The sequence below is a fragment of the Jaculus jaculus genome, chromosome 1, assembly GCF_020740685.1.
Source record: "Jaculus jaculus isolate mJacJac1 chromosome 1, mJacJac1.mat.Y.cur, whole genome shotgun sequence".
Lineage (NCBI taxonomy): Eukaryota > Metazoa > Chordata > Mammalia > Rodentia > Dipodidae > Jaculus > Jaculus jaculus.
Window position 1 is genome coordinate 233,778,123 of NC_059102.1, and position 21,789 is coordinate 233,799,911.

General features: G+C 46.8%; 1 pseudogene; it reads right to left on the minus strand.

Moving 5' to 3' along the window:
* Positions 1-7,272: 7,272 nt before the first annotated feature.
* Positions 7,273-8,135, minus strand: LOC123457616 (annotated as a pseudogene).
* Between the last annotated feature and the right edge of the window lie 13,654 nt (positions 8,136-21,789).

Sequence of the window (21,789 nt, forward strand, 5' to 3'; positions counted from 1 at the left end):
TCTGACTAAGGGCTTAGCAAAGAAGCGAGAGGTAAGAATTGAGAGGTTAGTGAAGTGAGGGCCAGCGCTTCCCAGGAAGGCGGGCTTGGGGAGAGGGAGGTGAGATGCTGAGAGGCGAAGCGCAGGTTTACCCTGTGACACCAGCTCTCTGTGCTGGAATCCGCAGCTCAGTTCTGCGGGAGCCCTAGACCAGTGGGCTCATACTGAACTCCACTTCCTCTGTGTGACCTTGGACTTAGAGACAAGTCTGCCCTCAGTGTGCCTTCCCTGAGGGAGGAGAGATCCCTGAAGCCTCAGTGTGCCTCTTCCTTCCTTCCTTCCTTCCTCCCTCCCTCCCTTCCTTCCTTTCCCTTGTTGTCCTCTTCCCCCTTCTCTCCCCTTCCCTCCCTCCCGCCCTCCCTACCTCCTTTCCTCCCTTCCTTCATTCCTTCTCCCCTTTCCCCCTCCCTTCTTTCCCCCTTCCTCTCCCCTCCTTCCTCTCTCCCTCCCACCCTCCATCCCTTCCTTCCTTCTCCCTTGTCCCCCTTCCTTCCTTCGTTCCTTTTTTCTCCCCTTTCCAACTTCTTTCCTTCCTTCCTTTCTTCCCTCATTCCCTTCTTCCCCTCTCCCCTGCCTCCCCCTTCCTTCCTTCCTTCCTTCCCTCATTCCCTTCTTCCTCTCTTCCCTTCCTCCCCCTTTCTCCCTTCCTTCCTTCCTTCTTTCCCCCTTCCTCTCCCCTCCTTCCTCTCTCCCACCCTCCATCCCTTCGTTCCTTCTCCCTTTTCCCCCTTCCTTCCTTCCCTCATTCCCTTCTTCCCCTCTTCCCTCCCTCCCCTTCCTTCCTTCCTTCCCTCATTCCCTTCTTCCTCTCTTCCCTCCCTCCCCTTCCTTCCTTCCTTCCCTCATTCCCTTCTTCCTCTCTTCCCTCCCTCCCCTTCCTTCCTTCCTTCCCTCATTCCCTTCTTCCCCTCTTCCCTCCCTCCCCTTCCTTCCTTCCTTCCCTCATTCCCTTCTTCCTCTCTTCCCTCCCTCCCCTTCCTTCCTTCCTTCCCTCATTCCCTTCTTCCCTCCCTCCCCTTCCTTCCTTCCTTCCCTCATTCCCTTCTTCCCCTCTTCCCTCCCTCCCCTTCCTTCCTTCCTTCCCTCATTCCCTTCTTCCCCTCTTCCCTCCCTCCCCTTCCTTCCTTCCTTCCCTCATTCATTCCCTTCTTCCTCTCTTCCCTCCCTCCCCTCCCTGCCTTCCTCCCTGTGTTCAGATAACACATGGCTGGCTAAGCACCCAGCTGTCCTATGAGACTGGGAAGAAGGTGGCCTGTAACAAGTACTGACAAAAACAAAGGACGAGATATGTGACCATACAGGATGGGGGGACAGGATAGAGGGTCCTGCTAGGCAGTAAGGAGTTGAATTTACTATTTATTTTTTATCTATTTGTGAGAGAATGAGCTTGCCAGGGCCTCCAGCCACTGCAAATGAACTCTAGACGCATGTGCCCCCTTTGTGTATCTGGCTTATGTGGGTACTGGGGAATTAAACTTCGGTCCTTAGGCTTCATAGGCAAGTGCTTTAACCTCCAAGACATCTCTCCAGCCCTGTTACTCTTTTTGTTTTGGTTCGTTTTGGTTTTTTTGAGGTAGGGGCTCACTTTAGCCCAGGCTGATCAGGAATTCACTATGTAGTCTCAGGCTGGCCTAGAATTTACAGTGATCCTGAGTGCTGGGATTAAAGACATGGACCACCACACATGGCAGGAAGTTGCACTTAAATCAAGCTAGAATGAAGGGTGAAGACAAAATAGCTGTATAGAGTTGGAACACATGATCTAGAATCAAGGGTTCCAGAGACACCTGGCAGCTCTGATGAGGGAGGAGGCAGGAAGCAGGAGGCCTCAGGGCTGGAGAGGCGACTTGGAGAAAGCCCACTCTTTGTCCTCAAGCTGAGGTTGATCACGCAAAGCTGGGAAGCAGGAGGAAGGTGCCTTGGGACCAGTGCTGGAGAAGGCCAGGGTGGCATCAGGGTACCAGGAGCAGACGCTGGCTGGAGGGCTCCGGTATTGGGACCATGACTGGGATTGCATGCACAGTGGGGAATGTGAACTGTGCTGCCAGGGGAGTTCCCTGATGCCCCAGGGACAAGGTGAGGCCTGACCAAGCTGTTCAGTGAGAACTGCTGAAGCTTGTCTTAATTCCATTGTGGAAGCCTGCCCTCGCCCTAAGAATCACACGCACTCTTCAAAGCCCCTCACTGGAGCTTGCCTTAATCTGCGCAGACACCCTCTCGTGGCAGCGTGTCCAGCTTGTGTCATTTAAAAATTCTCTTTGTTCAAGCTATCCCGGTGCTAGATTGTTTTGTGGCTTAAGGAGTCCACAAAAGAGGCAATTTTGGCAGTGACCCATCCTGCAAGGAACCATGGCTGAAAGGTGGCCCTCAAGGAAGGCTCGGGGAGGTCCGTGTGCTGTGACACCAGCCCTGGCTGATGGGGTGGCTATGGGTGGTGACACTGTGATGCAGTGTCAGGAGATGGGGGAGGCAGGAGACCCCCCCCACACCCACCATCACCCAACACTGTCTGCCTGGAGGCAGAATGCACAAGGGCATTTCGGAGGCCGTCATCTGTGTCTTCCACACAAGGCAATGTGGTGGCTCTGGAAGTGTCTGAGGCCTGACGGGCTTCCTTAGCAGTGACCAAACCAAAGGTTGACTTAGGGGAACATAAACCCACTCCAGATCCTCACTAGCTCTTTGACCACTCAGTTAAGTAGACAACGTAAATACATGACATACATACATTATATATACGTATGCATATACACATACATACATACATACATCCCTAGGGAGGGCAGTGTGACTATTCAGCTGAGCACAAGACCCAGTCCTTCACCCATCCTGAATACAACCCTAGAGCCACAAAACCAGGGCTGGGGTGTGACAGTCTGACGTAGCCAGGCTACATCTTCTCCTTGCAGAGCCAGGCCCAGCTTGCCTAGAGGTGCCCTTGCTCCTGGTGGCGGTCAGGCTCCTCCACCCCTCCAGACTGCCTCCTTGCAGCCCCATTGTGTCCTGGCTTTAGAAGTCACAGACTGCCCCCTTCTGGTAGCTGGGAATTCTCAGGAAGACTCAGGATGGCGGGACACCTGAGCACCCTGCACCCCTCCTGAGCCCTGACGGTGACCTGACCGTTGGTTCTCCCTTACCATATCCAGGGCTGCAAAAACACACCTTTGACATGTTGTCCTGCACAGGCCAGAGAAGCAAGGCTGAAGGAGAAGTATCCCCCACCTTGGACATATATCCCTTTGCCAGGACTGGCTGCCTTCAATGGCCTACAAATTATTATTATTATTACTATTATTATTATTATTATTGGTTTTTCGAGGTAGGGTCTCCCTCTAACAAAGGCTGACCTGAAATTCACTATTTAGTCTCAGGGTGTCCTTTAACTCATGGCGATCCTCCTACCTCTGCCTCCTGAGTGCTGGGATTAAAGGTGTGCACCACCACACCCGGCCCTGCAAATTTTTTTGTTTGTCTGTTTGTTTTGAGGTAGGGTCTCACTCTAGCCCAGACTGACCTGGAAATCACTATGTAGTGTCAGGGTGGCCTTGAACTCACAGTGATCCTCCTACCTCTGCCTCCTGAATGCTAGGAATAAAGGCGTGTGCCACCACGCCCAGCTCCTTGCAAATTATTTTTAATTGCTTAATTAATTTTCACATGTGTGTCAGGGACATGTACTGCCACAAACAAATGCCAGAATTATGTACCACTTTGGTCCAGCTTTACATAAATGTTGGGATGAACCTGGGCTGGCAGGCTTTGTAAGCAAGCACCTTTAATTGCTGAGCCATCTCCCCAGCCCAGTAAATAACTTTTTAATAAAATAAATATGCTAAGCCAATGTGATAATGCATGCCTGACATCCCAGCTCTGAGAAAGCTGAGATAGGCATACCACTGAGAGTTTGTGGCCAGGCTACAATTTATAGTAAGATCTGTCTCAAAAAAAAAAAAAAAAGAGTAAGAATGTAAGTAAATAGGGCTGGAGAGATGCCTTAGCGGTTAACTGCTTGCCTATGAAGCCTAAGAACCCTGGTTCGAGGCTCGATTACCTGGGACCCACGTAAGCCAGTTGCACAAGATGGCACATGCATCTGGAGTTCGTTTGCAGTGGCTGGAGGCCCTGGCATGCCCATTCTCTCTCTCTCTCTCTCTCTCTCTCTCTCTGCCTCTTTCCCTCTGTCTGTCTGTCCCTCTCAAATAAATAAATAAAAATAAACACAAACATAAATGGTTTAAGTTTTAAAAACATGTAAGTAAATAAATAAGCCAGTGGCCCTATCATAGTCAAATTGCAGAGATGTGTGCTCAAAGCTGTTCCATATAAAGACAGCACAATGGGAAATGTTTGTTTTGATGCTTTTTTTTAGATTTTAACATATGAGAAGGCTCAAAACTGAACACAGCCTAGCTTTGCACACTGCTCAGGACCAGACACCAAATAAGATATAAACATGGAGTAGGGCTGGAGAGATGGCTTAGTAGTTAAGGCACTTGCCTGCAAAGCCTAAGGACCCAGGTTCAATTCCTAAGTACACATAAAGCCAGATGCACAAAGTGGCACATGCATCTGGAGTTTATTTGCTGCTAGAGGCCCTGGCACACCCATTCTATGTCTCTTTCTGTCTCTGTTCTCTCTCTCTGCTTACAAATAAGTAAATAAATTTAAAAAGCAAGACGGAAGGACTCTGCCTTGGGGAAATCCGGAATCCAAGTCAGGTTCAAAGTTGCCTCTGAGTCGGGCATGAACAAGTTGGGCTAGAACAAGACCCTACCTTGTAAAACTAAAAAATAAAATAAAATAAAAAGTCTGCCTAGTGCCAGGTGTAGTGGCGCACACCTTTAATCCCGGCATTCGGGAGGCAGAGGTAGGAGGATCACCATGAGTTCTAGGCCACCCTGAGACTACATAGTGAATTCTAGGTTAGCCTGGGCTGGAGTGAAACCCTGCCTTGAAAAACCAAAAAAAAAAAAAAAAAAGAGTCAGTCTAGAGAGATGGCTTAGCAGTTGAAAGACACTTGCCTGCAAAGCCCAAGAAGTTTGTTTGCAGTGGTGAAAGGCCCTGGCATGCCTATTCTGTCTCCGCAAAATAAATAAATAAGTAAATAAACAAGCAAAGAAATAAGGTATTTTTTTAAAGTTGTCACTGTACCCTTGAAGAGGGGCAAAGACCCAGAGCTCTGCGCTGAGTGTCGCCTTCCTGAGTGGCCAGCTCTATGACACTGGTGAGTGATTTTACTTCATCATGCCTCAGTTTCCTCATCTGTAAAGGGGAAGGTGATAAAGCAAGCTTCCTGATCCAGAGAGGATCAGACGAAGTGACACGTGTGTAAGATGAAGTGAGGGCCCAGTTCTGGTCTCAGACTCATGTTCACCACTGACACTGAGCCCCTGTCCTCAGTCCTCCGCCATGAGGAACTCAATGAAGCCACGACCTCTCAGGAAAATCACTGGACCACTTTGGCGCCCTTGCCTCTATCCAAACCCAGTGGTGTCCAGCTTTCTAGGTGACCCAGTGTCCTGTTAGGCTCCAAATCCCCAGGACTCACTGTCTCCTGGAAAAGCCTAAGCAACTCTGGGCCATGTAGGGATTGTCTGGTGCCATCCCAAGGCAGGGCTGTAAGGAGAATGGCTTGCAGAAGGTGTGATGGTTTATCTTGGTTATCCACTTGTATGGATTGAAACCACCTGACAAAGCATGCCTCCGGGGGTCTGTGAGAGCGTGTCCAGAGAAGACTGGCATGGGGGCAAACAAACTGAGTGGGGAAGTTCCATCCTGAATGTGGGCAGCTCTGTCCAATAGGCTGGGGGTAAAGATTGATGCAAAAAGCAGAAAGGGGAAGCTTGCTTTGATACCTGTTGGACCCTTCTTAAGCAGTTGCCATTTTTTTCCCTGTCATTATCCCTCACGGGCACGAATCTCCAGGTTCTCTAACCTCTGAACGAGGGCTTGTACCGGCACCTCTCCAGGCCTTCGGCCTCAGGTCGGGGCTGCGTCAGTATCCCCTCTGCTCTAAGGCTTCCAGACGCTACTGTTGTCCCCAGCCAGCCACCTGCTCATGGCCGTTGGGAGTCTATCCGTCCTTCTATCCCGTGAGTCACTAGGAAAGCCCCTCATATACTTGTACGTCCATTCTATGCGTTCTGGTCCTCTGGAGAGCCCTGGCTTCTACAGAGGGGTTTCCAGGTCAGCCTCGGGGGTGAGCATTGGGCACTTAGGTCCTGGGAAGGAAAGGCAGACACACCTTGTTTAAAAGAGTGGGGAGTTTGTCTTTCCCGAAGGTGTGCTGCACAGGGCCCTCTATCTGTGTGGTTCTTAGAGGTTGTCAGGGTAGGCGCTGTCACCTTTTTTTTTTTTTTTTTTTTTTTTTTGCAAGTGTGTGTGTATGTGTGTGTGCCAGAGGTCTCTTGCTGCTGCAATTGACCATTTGAATGTTTATGTGGATGATTTAGGAATTGAACCTTGGCAGGAAGACTTGGCAAGAAATTGCTTTCAACCACTGAGCTATCTTCCCAGGCCCTCTTTTACTTTTTTTTTTTTTATTTTTTTCAGTTACCTTGGAGTTTATTTAATGTTTTCATGAAATACACACTTGGTTTTTAAATAACAATTGTAACAAACAGCAGAAAGAATTTAAGAATGCTGCACTTGTGACCCATACAAAACACCAATATTTTGGGTTGTACATAATTAAAGAAATATCTCACTTTTTTAAAAAGTTTTTATTTATTTATTTATCTGGGAGCCACAGACAGAGAGAAAGAGAGAGAGAGAATGGGCATGCCAGGGCTTCCAGCCACTGCAAACGAACTCCAGACGTGTGATCCCCCTTGTGCATCTGGCTAACTTGGGTCCTGGGGAATCAAGCCTCGAACCGGGGTCCTCCGGCTTCACAGGCAAGTGCTTAACTGCTAAGCCATCTCTCCAGCCTATATCTTACTTTTCAAAATACTGTGATAGCCAATACGTAGAGGCATACCTTTATGTGGGTACAGTAATGCAGCTTAGAAAAGGGGGAGGGAGTCACACTGGAACTACTCAATTTCTTTAAAACCACTGAGCAAGCAAAGTAACATTGAACTCCCATACTGATTTTATACAACTTCTATACAGTACCTTGACTTAAATCCAAGAGCAAACTTAAGTCTCTCCTCTATTTTTGGTAAACAACTGCAGGGTAAACTTAGATGATTCCCCCTTGGATTTTACCTGGGAGCGGCCTTTTTAACATTTTATTTAAAAGAGGATAGGTTTAGAATTTTATACTGTTGTCACCAATGTTAATATTTCTTGGGATCTCAGGAAGATTCATATTCTTTTCTTAAATTTTTTTGTTTTTATTTTTATTTATTTATTTGAGAGCAACAGACAGAGAGAGTAAGAGGCAGAGAGAGAGAGAGAGAGAAAGAGAGAGAAAGAGAGAGAGAGAGAGAGAGAGAGAGAGAGAGAGAGAGAGAGAGAGAATGGGTGCTCCAGGGCCTCCAGCCACTGCAAATGAACTCCAGACATGTGCGCCCCCTTGTGCATCTGGCTAACATGGGTCCTGGGGAATCACAGGCAAGCACTTAACCACTAAGCCATCTCTCCAGCCCAAGATTCATATTCTTTACAACTGATACAGCACGGGCTGGAGCTCCTGCTAAGCCAGCCTCAGATTTCTCCAGCTTATTCTGTGCATCAATCTGTGTAAGGATCTCATTCATGTTGGTCTCTAAGACCATTCCCCCATCACCATTTCTGCAAGAATATTGTGAACCTTGTCTACATGGAATACTAAATCCAGTTCACAGGCATTTTCAAAACATTTGTCTAATGTTTCCACAAACACTTGAATTAGATCTAAAATACCAAGTTCACTTTCTGAGGGGAATCCACACAGAAGACAAAATACAGTGTTGCATAATGTCTATAAATCAGTTTGTTGTCAGATCCTCCAATTAATAATCCTCCTTCTAGGAAATTGCAAACATTCTCATCTCACCAAATGGAAAGTCTCCCTGATGATTTGCTGCTGTGTCTCTTCACTGTAAGGCTGGTGGAACTTGGACAGCCGTGGCTTCCCGTGGTCGTTGAAGATGCGGATCGCCTTGATCATTGCTGGGCGGGGCGGGAGCGCTGGGGGGCGGGGCGGAGGCGGGCGCGCTTACCCCGCCTCCGGGAGGGATGGGAGGGGTGTCGCCTGCGATCCTTCCACACCCTCTTTTACTTTTTTAAAAAATATTTTATTTGTGAGAAAGAGAGAGAGAGAGAGAAAGAGAGAGCGAATGGGTGTGCCAGGGCCTCAAGCCACTGCAAATGAACTCCAGGCACATGCACCACCTTGTGCATCTGGCTTTACGGGGTTACTGGGAAATAGAATCTAGGTCTTTTGGCTCTGCAGGCTAGTGCCTTAACCGCTGAGCCATCTCTTCTACTTTTTTTTTTTTTTTTTTTTTTTTTTAATGCGGTAGCACATGCCTGAAATCTTAGCACTGAGGAAGCTGAGGCAAGAGGATCACTGAGAGTTTGAGGTCAGCCTAGACCGGTCTAAAAAAAAAAAAAAAAGGCTAGAGAGAGGGTTTAATGGTTTAAGTGCCTGCAAAGTTTAGGGACCCAGGTTTGATTCTTCAGGTCCCACATAAGCCAGATGTCTGGCCAGTATAATTGTTTTATGTTTATAAAAATATTTTATCTATTTATTTATTTGAGAGAGAGGGGAGGGAGAAAGGAAGAGGCAGATAGAGAAATTATTTATTTATTTGTGTGTGAGAGAGAGGCAGATAGAGAGAGAGAATGGGTGTGACAAGGTCTCCAGCCACTACAAATGAACTCTAGACACTACAAATGAACTCCAGACACATGTGCCACCTTGTGCATCTGGCTTATGTGGGAACTGGGGCATTGAACCTGGGTACTTAGGCTTCACAGGCAAGCACCTTAACCACTAAGCAATCTCTCCATCTCAGAATAATTCCTTCTTCAAATATACTTGCACTGTTTACAGGATACAAGCTTAATTTACAAAAGTCAGTTGCTTTCCTATATACCACCAGTAAAAAGCTGAATTTAAAATTTAAAACACAATACTGAAGTGAGTTCAAGGCCAGCCTGAGACTACATAGTGAATTTTAGGTCAGCCTGGGCTAAAGTGAAACCCTACCTTGACCCCCCTCCCCAAATAAATAAATCCACAATACCATTACCATCAGGTCAGCCTGGTCTAGAGTGAGAATCTACCTTGAAATCCCCCCAGTAAAAAAATAAATAAACAAATAAATAAATAAATAATATTTATACAATACTGTTACCAAGCACCACCAAATACAAAGTACTTCAGAACAAAACTAAGAAACATGTACAAAACATGAAGAAGCTGAAAATATCCAAGAAGTCTCAAGTAAATGAGGAGGCATTCTACGTTCATGGATAGGATAACTCAATGTCATCAAGATGTCAGCTCTTGGACTGGGAATCTAGCTCAGTAGCTAGAGCTAGCTGGCCTAACATGCACAAGGCTAAGCTTGGGTTTGATTCATGGAACTGAAAAAAATACCCTGTTGATTCTTCCTAACTTCTATATTTAACACAATCCAAGTCAAAACTCTAGCAAGTTATTTTGAAGATATTGACAAAGTGAGTCTAAAATTTATATAGAAAGATTAAAAACCTAGAATAGCCACCTTAATATTGAAGGATAAAAACAAAGACATCAGGCTTGATGGTGCATGCCTTTAATCCCAGCACTCACACTTGGTAGGCAGATATAGGAGGATTGCTGTGAGTTTGAGGACAACCTGGGACTAGGGAATTCCAAATCAGCCTGGGTTAGAATGTGACCCTATCTTAAAACAATCACAACAACAACATAAAAAAAAAAATCCAAGTCAGATGGCAGACACTATTCAACTTCAAGATTTACTGTAAAGCTACAATAATGAAAACAGTATGGCATTGATAAAAGAAAAGACAACTAGGGGCTGGAGAGATGGCTTAGCGGTTAAGCGCTTGCCTGTGAAGCCTAAGGACCCTGGTTCGAGGCTCGGTTCCCCAGGTCCCACGTTAGCCAGATGCACAAGGGGGCGCACGCGTCTGGAGTTCGTTTGCAGAGGCTGGAAGCCCTGGCGCGCCCATTCTCTCGCTCTCCCTCTATCTGTCTTTCTCTCTGTGTCTATCGCTCTCAAATAAATAAATAAAAAAAAAGAAAGAAAGAAAAGACAACTAGACCATGGGAACAGAACAGAAAGCCCAGAAAAGACCCACATAGTCAGTGGACCTTTGATAAAGAATACAGTATTTTCAACACATAATGGGGAAATGAACATTCCCACATAGAACAATGGATCTTAACACAGACCTTATACTATTCAAAAGAGTTAAAATGGATCATGGGAATGAATGTAAAATGTGAAACTATAAAACTCCTAGAAGAAAACATAGGACAAAAAACTAGGTGCCCTTGGGTTTGGTGGATTTCTTAAATGCAAAATTAAACATATGCTACTGGGGCTAGAGAGATGGCTCAGTGGCTAAGGCACTTGCCTGTGGAGCCTAAGACCTGAGTTCAATTCCCCAGTACCCACATAAAGCCAGATGAACAGAGTGATGCATGCATTTGAAGTCTGTTTGCAGCCATTCTCTTTTTCTGTCTCTTTTCTATCTCTCTTGCTTACAAATAAATAAAAATATTTAAGAAAAAGAAATAATTGATAGTTTGGCCTTCATTGAAATTAAGAACTTTGACCAGGTATAGTGGCCCACATCTGTCATCTCAGCACTTGGGAGGCTGAGACAGGTGGACTGCCATGAGTTCAAAACCAGCCTAGTCAACATAGTGAGTTCAAGATAGCCTGGGCTACATATTGAGACCCTGTCTCAAAAAAATAAATAAATAAAGCTTTTGTTTTGTGAAAGACACTGCTTGGGAATGTAGCTCAGAGTACTTACTTGGCATGTTTGTTTGTTCCCTAGCACAAAAAGAAAAAAAAGAAGATCTACTATCAAGTGAACGAGAAGTGTTGTCGTTACCTTCTTGTTGCTGGCACAAAGCACCCGATCAAAAGCAGCTGAGGGGAGAAGAGTTGTTTATTTTGGCTTACATTCTCAGGTGAAGCTCCATGATGGCAGGGGAAAGACGGAAGAGCAGAGGCTGGACATCACCTCCTTGCCACATGTAGGAAACGACAGCAGGAGAGCTGGCTGTAACCCCTCTAAGCCCACCCCCAGCACCCCAACACACCTCCTCCAGCAAGGCTCCACCTCCCAAATTGCCATCAGCTGGGGACCGAGCTTTCAGAACACATGAGATTATGGGGATATCTGATTCAAACCACCACAGTAAGCCCCAAACTAGGTGCTGCAGTCTGCTCCAGGCTGCTGGGACGAACTTCTAAACAGACACCGTTTATGGGAGGAAGGGATTTATTTCAAGCTGATGGATCCGGGGCAAGTTCCATCAATGGTGGAAGAAGCTGCTTCCGTACATCCAAGCGGAGAGGAACACTGCAGCAAGCGAAACAGCAGCACCAGCAGACAGCATGAACCCACCAGGGCTAAGACTGCTCTCTTCACACCTTTGGGCTGGGGTTCAGATCCACCCCCAGTGACATGTCCCTTCCAGTAGGCTGCTGGAGAGTTAAGAAGGAAGTTTAACCTTAATAAAAAAAAAAAAATACCCGAGGCTATAGGGACATAGTTCATGTTTAAACCACATTAGGAGAAAGTATTTACAACACATATATGTAAAATGGACTGTATTTGTTACTTTTCTTGTTGCTATAATCAAATACTTTATAAGAAGCAACTTAAAGGAGGGAGGGTTTCTTTTAGCTTACATTAAAGTTTTTTTTTTTTTTTATTAAGCCAAGCGTGGTGGCGCACGTCTTTAATCCCAGCACTTGGGAGGCAGAGGTAGGAGGATCACCATGAGTTCTAGGCCACCCTGGGACTACAGAGTGAATTCTAGGTCAGCCTGGGCTAGAGTGAAAACCTACCTCGAAAAACAAAAATAGCTAAATAAATAAAAATAAAATTAAAAAAATATTAGTTATGAACATACTCAGTATGTAAACAGCACATTTTGGCACCATCCTTTCCCTTCTCCCTGCCCCTTTTCTGAAGAGTTCTTCCTCAATGGGGATGCTGGTCATCCCCATGGGGATTGCAGGTTCTGCATTGTGGGGGCAGCCATCAGGAATGGATAGGTTGCAATGTCTCTGTGCATAACGTCCCATCTTGTGGCTCTAACAATATTTCTGCCCCCTCTTCTGTGGAATTCCCTGAGTTATGTTGGGTTTGTTTTAAGACTACTTCAGTGATGGGCTCTTAGGAGCCTCTGGATGACTGATATGGTAGGTGTTGAATGTCCTTAGTCCATCTCCTTCACCCTGGTGCTAATATCAGGTTCACTGAGAAAGCAGCACTCTTGCTCATTTCCCCAGTTCTTCTATGGTTTCAGCTAGGTTGGCTTACATTTTAAGAAAGGAAGCAAGCCATCACGTGGGGAAGGTAGGTCTGGCAGCAGGAGCTTGAGATGGCTGGTCTATTGCCTCTTCGGTCAGCAGATAGGAAGTGGGGCCTGGATATTAAACCTTAAAGTCCACCCCAGTGACTCACTTCCTCCAGTGAGGCTTAACTTCCTGAAGGTTCCATAACCTTCTAAAAAAATGCCAGTAGCTGGAGACTAGTGTTCAAACAGGTGATCCCATTGTCTAGAAGACACAAGTAACTTTTAAAACTAAAGCAAGAAAACAGTCTGGTTAAAAAAAAAAAACATGGGCAAATGACCCAGCAGACACTTCACTATGGAACATATACAGATGGAAAATAAACAGATGGAAAGATGCTCAACCTCAAATGTCATCAGGGAAATGCAAATGAAAACAACAAGATATCACTGCACACTTATTAGGATGGCTGGGATCCAGCAGACACCATCAAACGTTGGCTAGAATGTGATACAACAGAGTCCTCATTTGCTGATGGTGGAAAGGCAAAATGGTACAGCTATTCTAGAAGACAGCTTACATATTGTAGAGGGCTGGAGAGACGGCTCAACAGTTAAGGCGCTTGCCTGTAAAGCCTAATGGCCCAGGTTTGATTTCCCAGTACCCATGTAAAGCCATATGCACAAGGTGGCGCATGCATCTAGAGTTCATTTGCAGCAGCTAGAGGCTTTGCCATGCTCATTCTATCTGTCTGTTTCTCCCTCTCTGCTTACAAATAAATAAAGTTAAATTAAAAATTAAAACAAAAAAACTAAATGTATGGGCTGGAGAGATAGCTTAGCAAATAAGGCGCTTGCCTGTGAAGCCTAAGGACCCATGTTCTGCACTCCTAATCCTATGTTAGCCAGATGCACAAAGGCCAGGCAAAAGCAAGGTAGCACATGCCCACTAGGTGGCGCAAACATCTGGAGTTCAATTTCAGTGGCTGAGGCCCTGTCTCTCTCTTGCTCTCTCTAAAAAAACCCTAAATGACTCTTTTTTATTTTTATTTTATTTGAAAGCAGAGAAAGAGAGAAGAGAGACAGAGACAGAGAGAGAATGGCTGTTCCAGGGCCTCTAGCTACTGCAAACAAATTCCAGATGCATGCACCACTTTGTGCATCTGGCTTTACATGGATGGGTCCTGGGGAATCTGAACTCAGGTCAATTAAGGTTTGCAGACAAGCGCCTTAACCCCTGAACCATCTCTCCAGCTCCTGAATGTACTCTTACCATTTGACCCAGCAGTTGCATTCCTTGGCATCTACCCAAATGAGTTGAAAAATCTGTATTCATGCAAGAATCTGCACGTGGATGTTTAAGGCAGCTCTACTGGTAACTACTCAATCTTGGAAGTAATCAAGCTGCTCTTCAGGAGGTAAATGGGTCAAATGTAGTACATCTAGAAAATGGAATATAACTCACCACCAAGAAGAAATGAAGTGATCAAGTCATGAAGGGATCTTAAATACTATCATTAAGAGAAGGAGCCAGTCTGAAAGGCTATGTACAGGAATGTGATTGCAATACGAGACTGTGGAGATGGCAAAACTATTGAAGCGGAAAGGATGGGTGGCTGTCAGGGCTTGGGGAGGGAGGGTGAAGAAGAGGAGCGCAGGTGGTACATGTGTGCACACACATGTGTGCGTGCACGCTTGTGCGCATCAGGGCCTCTTGCCACTGCAAATGAACACCAGACACTTGTGTCACTTTCTGCTTCCAGCTTAGGTGAGTGGCTTGGGAATTGAACGCCAGGCTGGCAGGCTTTGCAAGCAAGTGCCTTTAACTGCTGAGCCATCTCTCCAGCCCCAGCACAGATGGTTATGGGAGCAGTGAAAGTATTCTCTATGGCACAATAATAGTTGGAGACATGCCATATATTTGTCCAAACACCACCAAGCGAGCCCTGTTGTAACCTGTGGACGTTGGGTGACAGTGACATGTCAATATGGGCTCAGCAGTTGGGACAAATGTATCTTTGTGGTATCTAGGAATTTATAGAGCATCTGTACTTGCGGCTTGCCTTTGGTGTGAACCTCAGACTTCAGTAGAGAAGAAAGTCTATTTAAACGCAGAAACACTGATGGATCTGGCTATGCACTGTAGCATAACAAAACATCCATGATTCAGTGGCTTAAAACAACAGTGTTATTTATCATCTGTCACAGTCTGCCGATTGTGGGGGCTCAGTTAGAGGGTTCTCTAGTAGGGTTGCATACAAAGTTGTAGTCACGTGGTGCCTAGGACTGGAGTCGCCTCAAAGGTCCCTCTTTACACATGGGATACCTTAGGCCACCAAGACAGCAGGGGTCATCAGTCCACATAGCCACATGTGACCTCCCCATGTGACCTGGCTTCCTTGAAGCATGGTGGCCCAGTTCTCCGGCTAGGCAGCGTACTCAGCATGTGTATGGCCCAAGGTCGCATGAGCCTCAGAGCAGCATAAGCAAGGCATGGGGGCTCATGGCTGTATTCCGACACTCAGGAGGTGGAGCTAAGGAGATATGGAGTTCAAGGTAACCCTCAGCTTCACAGAGAGTTTGAGGCCAGTCTGCGATTTATGAGACCCTGCCTCAAAAAAAATAGGGGGGCTAGAGAGATGGCTTAGTGGTTAAGGTGTTTGTCTGTGAAGCCTAAGGAACCATGTTTGACTCTCCAGATCCCACGTAAGCCAGATGCACAAGGTGATGCAAACGTGCAAGGTCGCACATGTGCACAAGGTGGCACATGTCTTTGGAGTCTGATTACAGTGGCTGGAGGCACTGGCACGCCAATTCTCTCTCTCTCTCTCTCTTGCTCTCTCACATAAAGAAAAAGACCAGTCTATTGGGGTTGTCTGAAAATTAAAAAAAAAATAGGGGCTGGAGAGATGGCTCAGCAGTTAAGGCATTTGCTTGCAAAGCCTAATAACCAGAGTTTGATTTCCCAGTACCCATATAAAGCCAGATGCACAAAGTGGTGCATGCATCTGGAGTTCATTTGCAGTGGCTGGAGGCCCTGGCATGTCCATTCTCTCTGTCTCTCTCTTTCTCTCTTGCTTCTCTAGTTCTCTGCTTGTGAATAAGTAAATAAAAATATTAAAATAAAATTTAAAAAGGAGATAAGGCCTTACATGGTGGCTCATGCCTTTAGTCCCTGCATTCACTCGGAAGGCAGAGGAAGGAGGCTCACCATGAGTTCCAGGCCACCCTGAGACTACATAGTGAATTGCAGGTCAGCTTGGGCCAGAGTGAGACCCTACCTTGAAAAAACCACAGAAAAGGAGATAAAAATCTACACAGATCTACCCTGTGGCTTGGCAGAGACAGAAGTGCCAGTGGCATAGGTCATGGCCTCACTTACTGCCCTTCCTGTGAACTGTGACCCCATTGTCTGCCTGACTGAGGCCCAGGTTCTCTAGTTCTTGGTGCCCAATGCCCATGATCCTATCGGGACAGCGTCTGTCCACTTAGACGGTTGCTCCAGGTTGGAGCCCTGGCCTGACTGCTGAGTAACCAAAGCTGAGCTCAAGGCCACCTCCCTCCTACTGACACGTCCCCTGCTTCCCCTCTGCCCTTCCTCCAGGGCTGCCCCCCCCACCTTAGCTCTCACCATGGGGCTCCTCACAGCCTCACTCCCATCCACCAGGAACTCAGGTTCCATCCAGAAGCCAATAACTGCAGCCCCCGGCTCAGCTTGGGATGCAGAGCCAGGCCACTGCCCATCACTGCCTCTCAGGCTGAGCGTGGTCGTGTTCCACTCACGTGGGGACCTCTCTGTCCCTCCTTCATTATCAGCGGCTGCGTGCTCACAGTATCTGGGCTTCCTCCCAAAGTCTCCTTTGCCAACGGCTGCTCATCAGCCAGGCCCAGGACAAGTTGTTGCCATGGTGTGCACGTGAGACCAACAGCGGGCTTTTGGGGAGCATGGGCATGCTGTCTCCTCTCCCACCATGTGGAAACAAGGGGACACCCATCTGCTGAAAGCATGCCTCACTGTATGGATGAACACGCAGGTGGCCCGCCAGTTGAGCCTGGGTCCATCAGGAGGGCCACGAGTCTTCCCGGTGCCAGCCACACCTCCCACACCTTGCACTCAGCGGGGTCCAAGTATCAGCAGCTCCATCAAGGACTGAGACCGGGCACTTGGCAGAGCTGCCACCCTCCCCTCTGCCTCTCTGCCACCCCTCCTCCCTACTTGGCTACAACATGGCTGAGCCAATGTGCTGGCAAAGTAGAAGTCATTTTGCAGCTCACATTTGTAAAATTCATGTTTGTTTCTTAGGTAGGTAGATAATTAGGGTCATTTAAAAATTTTAAAGAAAACAATTACAGAATAAATTCACTCATGTTGTCATAATTACCATGTATGCTTTCAGCATTTTTTGAAGCAGGAATATATGTCACACAGCTGAAACCATTCAATGTATGTACTTTGGCACCTATTTTTCTCAACACTTTGTAGCATAAATCCTATCATTACATTTTCTCCATAAACTTAGTTCTAATATATGTTTTAATGGCTGCATAATATTCCATTTTTGGAATAAGCCACAATTTAAGTTGCTCTTCCTGAGCTGATTGGCATTCCACCGTTTCATGGGGCACAGTGAGGAACTGTGGGTCCCAGCGTCCTTTGTCCCCCTGCCCCCACCCTTCTTTGGGTGGCACCTTTAGTAACATATAGATATTAGTACTCCTGCCTTATGGGCATGGCCATATTTCCTCACTCCTGAGCAGAGCCCATAACTGCAGCCTGACTAACTAGTGGATTTCCTGTATGTTCTAATTCTTTGTCCACAGCCATTGGGTGAGGGATGATCATGAGGCCCAATCAGAGCCAGCGCCTCCATTCTAGGCCCAGTGTGCAACTTTTTTTTTTAATTTTAAAAAAGTTTTTATTTATTTACTACAGGAGAGAGAGAAAGAGATAGAGAATGGGTGTGTGTGTGCCAGGGCCTCTAGCCACTGCAAACAAACTCCAGATGTATGTACCACTGTGCATCTGGCTTTACATAGGTATTGAGGAATTGAACCTGGGTCCTTTGGCTTTTCAGGCAGCGCCTTAACTGCTAAGCCATCTCTCTAGCCATTTAAATTTATGTTTTTATTTATTTGCAAGCAGAGAGAGAGAGAGTGAGAGAAAGGGCATACCAGGGCCTCTAACCACTGCAAATGAACTCCAGACACATGTGCCACTGTGCATCTGGCTTCACGAGGGTACTGGGGAATAGAACCTAGGTCATTAGGCTTTTGCAGGCAAGCACATTAACTGCTGAGCTATCTCTCCAGCCCCAACTTTAAAAAAAAATTATTTATTTATTTGAGAGAGAAAAAAAAATAGAGAATGGGCATACCAGGGCATCCACCACTGCAAATGAGCTCCAGGTACATGTGCCATCTTGTGCATATAGCATACGTGGGTAATGGGGAATTGAACCTAGGTCCTTAGGCTTCACAGGCAATTGCCTTAACCTCTCTCTGATTACATGCATAATTTTCCTCTGGCTTCTGAATCTACCACGTGCTGTCTCCAACCCTAGGCTTGCTACCTGTGTGATTTCTTTAAACTTGGGGTCACCATGAGTGTAACTCTCTTCATTACTCATTTCTACTCTGGATCTCTTGGCCTCTGCTTTGTTATCTGCCCTCTCATTTTTCCTCAAGCCTCACCATTTGTCCTCTTAACTTCTCTAAAAGCACATGGAGATGCCATGCTGGTTTCTGCTCAGTCTCCTTACACAGGCTCCAAGATTCTACTTTCGCACGTTTATGACTCTGTCCTAGCTTTCTTTCCTGAATCCTGGCCTCCCTTAAATAAACCCTGCAATTTGTGGTATCTCCCTAAATAAACTTAATAATTCATATTTTTTATAAAGGAGCTGGGCATGGTGACGCACACCTTTAATCCCAGCACTTGAGAGGGAGAGGTAGGAGGATTGCCATGAGTTCAAGGTCACCTTGAGTCTACATGGTGAATTCCAGGTCAGCTGGAGTTAGAGTAAAACCCTGCATCAAAAAAAAAAAAAAGAAAGAAAATGTTATTATTTTCATAAATGGCTGTCATCACTACTCCACTCAACTCTAAGAGCTTAGATGACAGAATCCCTGAGGGTTACGTGCTATTCACTGTGATTCTCTGGAGACCATACAGAGCTCCAGGAGCAGCCAAACAAAAACCAAGCCCACATTTCATTAATTTCCACCCTAAAAGAGTGTCTTCCAGAGTACAAGGAAGCAGTCAAGAGGCAGAACCACCAGGGGCTGTCTAAGCAGGTACCTTCCCTCTCCCTCTCCAGCCCAGCCCATCAAGACAGCCAGGCACCCCGCTCCAGCCCAGTGGTGCTGACGCGCACTAAAGGTTGGTCAAATAAGGCTGCGCAATTCAAACATTTACTTTTCAAACGTCTTCAGAAAGTTTATCATACACAAACAAGCACAGGAGAGAGAAGGGTTCAAGTTCAAGCCAACACATTTGCCCAGAGGCTCCAGGGAATGCAAGCAGCATACCTGAGCCCACTGGAGAGGGCCGAGGAGAGATCCCTTTGGAGACTGAGGAGCATGGCTGGTGGGGTGGTTCAGCAGATTGGCTGTGCAAAACACCGTGGGGTAAGTGTAACGCAGGAAAGGTCACGATCCCAAGTGGGTGTGAGATGGGCCTGTGTGTGTGTGTGGGGGGGGGCTCACTGTGCGTACAATATCCACGAACAACTCACATTGCCTCCTGGCCAAACACTTGTGCCAGAACCCAGTGCAAATTTTTTGGAAAACAGCAAAATAAAATGGCAATGATAATGCTGCCTTAGAGTCTGATAGTTGGGTTCAATGTGTGTGTGTGTGCACACGTGTGGTATTTGTAGTGTGTATGTGCTGTGGTATGTGCTGTGATGTGTGTGCACTGTATATACACATGTGTGCAGCTGTGTGTGCAGAGGAGAACTTTGGGTGCAAGTGCTTCCTTGTGAAGGGGACCCACATAAGCTAGATGCACAAGGGGGCACATGCACCTGGAGTTCGTTTGCAGTGGCTAGAGACCCTGGCATACCCATTCTCTCTCTCTCTGCCTCTTTCCCTCTCTCAAAAACCTCATTAACCTGGGAGCTTGCCTTTTGAGTCAGTGAGTTCCTTTGGTCTACAACCCCTGTAGGACCGGGGTTGCAGACATGTGTGGCCATGCTCACCTTTTTACCGGGGTGCAGGGGAATCACAGTCTGGTGGTCTCGGGCTCTCTTGCTCGCATAGCAAGCACTCTCACCCCCTAAGCCATCTCCCCCAGTCCTCTTCTTTTGTAAAACATTTCCTCACATCTGACAGTGTTGAGCAGAGGAGTCAGGCGATGGTGACAGGGCTGGATGTCAACCCTCAAAACAAATGTCCACGTCCTAGGACTCAGGGACCAGGACTGTCATGGGAAGAGCTCAGAGGGTGTTGGTGTCACCCACATGCCTGAGACACACAAACCATGTGACAAGTGTGTGCCAAGCACCTGCTGGGTACCAGTGCAGTGCTGGGAGGATGGGCAGGCCGACTCTTGATGCATCGAGGTAAGTGCCAGGAGCTACCGGAACTTGGGAGCAAGTCTGAGAGGCCCTCAGGGAGGATGAGGGGGAGTCTGGGGTGTGGGCAGGAAGGAGGCCATGGCATGGGATTCACTGGAACACACAAGTGGAGTGGGGCTTGAGGCTAGACAACTGAACACAAGCCTATGCATGGGGGTCCCTAGTGTGCTCAGGATGTGGCTTCAGCCTAAGGCCCGAGCTGCTCAAAGCTTCATACAGACACATGTGGATGTGAATAAGATGTGCACACACCACATGTATGCATGCACACATGTACACATGCACATGTGTGTGCACGTACACATGCACCCCCACAAATGTGCCCACGGAAAAAATGTGAGAAAACCACCACACAGTTGAAACACTAACTTTCGCCAGAGGTACTGGTATATGCCTCTTAATCTTAGCCCTTAGGAAATAGAGCCAAAGAAACAATTTTTCCCCCTAAAAAAAATCTCTGAGATTCTTAGTAAAACCAAAGCAGAAAATTAAAAGATCCTGAAAGAACTCATAATCACAACAGAAAAGCCCTATGTCTCTACTTTGAAAACCAGTCTTGCAGGTGAAGAAGAAAGGTTGTGTGTGCATGAGGGGAGGAAGCAGAGGCGTCTGGGTTAGAGTTGTACCATTTCCAGAGCACTGAATCAGTGCACGGGACAGTGATGCTCACGGCAGTCAGAGGAAGGCCTGGATGGGAGGCCAGACCAACTGCAGGAACCCAGGACAGCTGTGCTTTCTGAACACTTTCCCTGGTCAAGGCTGGGAGCTCCTTCTTGTGGAAATTTTAAAGAAAGGCAACAGGGGGTTGGAGAGATGGCTTAGAGGTTAAAGCATTTGCCTGCAAAGCTAAAGGATCTCGGTTCTACTCTCCAGGACCCACGTAAGCCAGATGCACAAGGGGGCGCATGCACCTGGAGTTCGTTTGCAGTGGCTAGAGACCCTGGCACACCCATTCTCTCTCTCTCTGCCTCTTTCCCTCTCTCAAAAACAAAGCAAAAAAAAAAAAAAAAAAAAAAGAAGACATGCAAATGGCTAGCAGGTATCTGAAATAGTACAATCTACCACTTCTGAAGGGCACTGTCAATTGTCAACTAGACTGGTTCCAGAACCACCCAGGACACAGACCTCTGGGCCCCGTGTGTGAGGCAGTTTCTAGATTAGGTCCACTGAGGTGGGAGGGTGCCCGCTAAATATACACCACCTCATGGAATAGGGCCAGGGACTGAATAAAAAGGGGAAAGCAAGCACCACACCAGCATTCATTTCTCTCTCTCTGCTTCCTGACTGTGGATGCAAGGTGAACACCAGCCTCCTGATTCTGACCCCTTCCTTGCCTTCTGCACCACGTGGGACTTAACCAGAAGTGTAAGTTGATATGAACCCTTCCTCCCTCAAGCTGCTTCTTGTTGGACATTTGCTCACAGAAATCAGAAATGTAATGACCACACTACTCATCAGGGAAATGCTAATCAAAACACAATGAGATATTACCTCACGTCCTTTAGAATGGCTATTACCAACAACAGGCGAGCATGAACCTGCTTCCTTCCCAAGAGAATTGCCACAAATCTTAAAGTAAAGAGAAAAAAAAAATAGTGGACTAGAGAAACAAGACGTTTCAATGCAGTAAACTTTAAATTTTTAAAATTTATTTATTTTATTTGAGAGAAAGAGGCAGAGAGAGAGAGAGAGAGAAAATGGGAGTGCCAGGGCACTGCAGATGAACTCCAAATGTGTGCTCCACCTTGTGC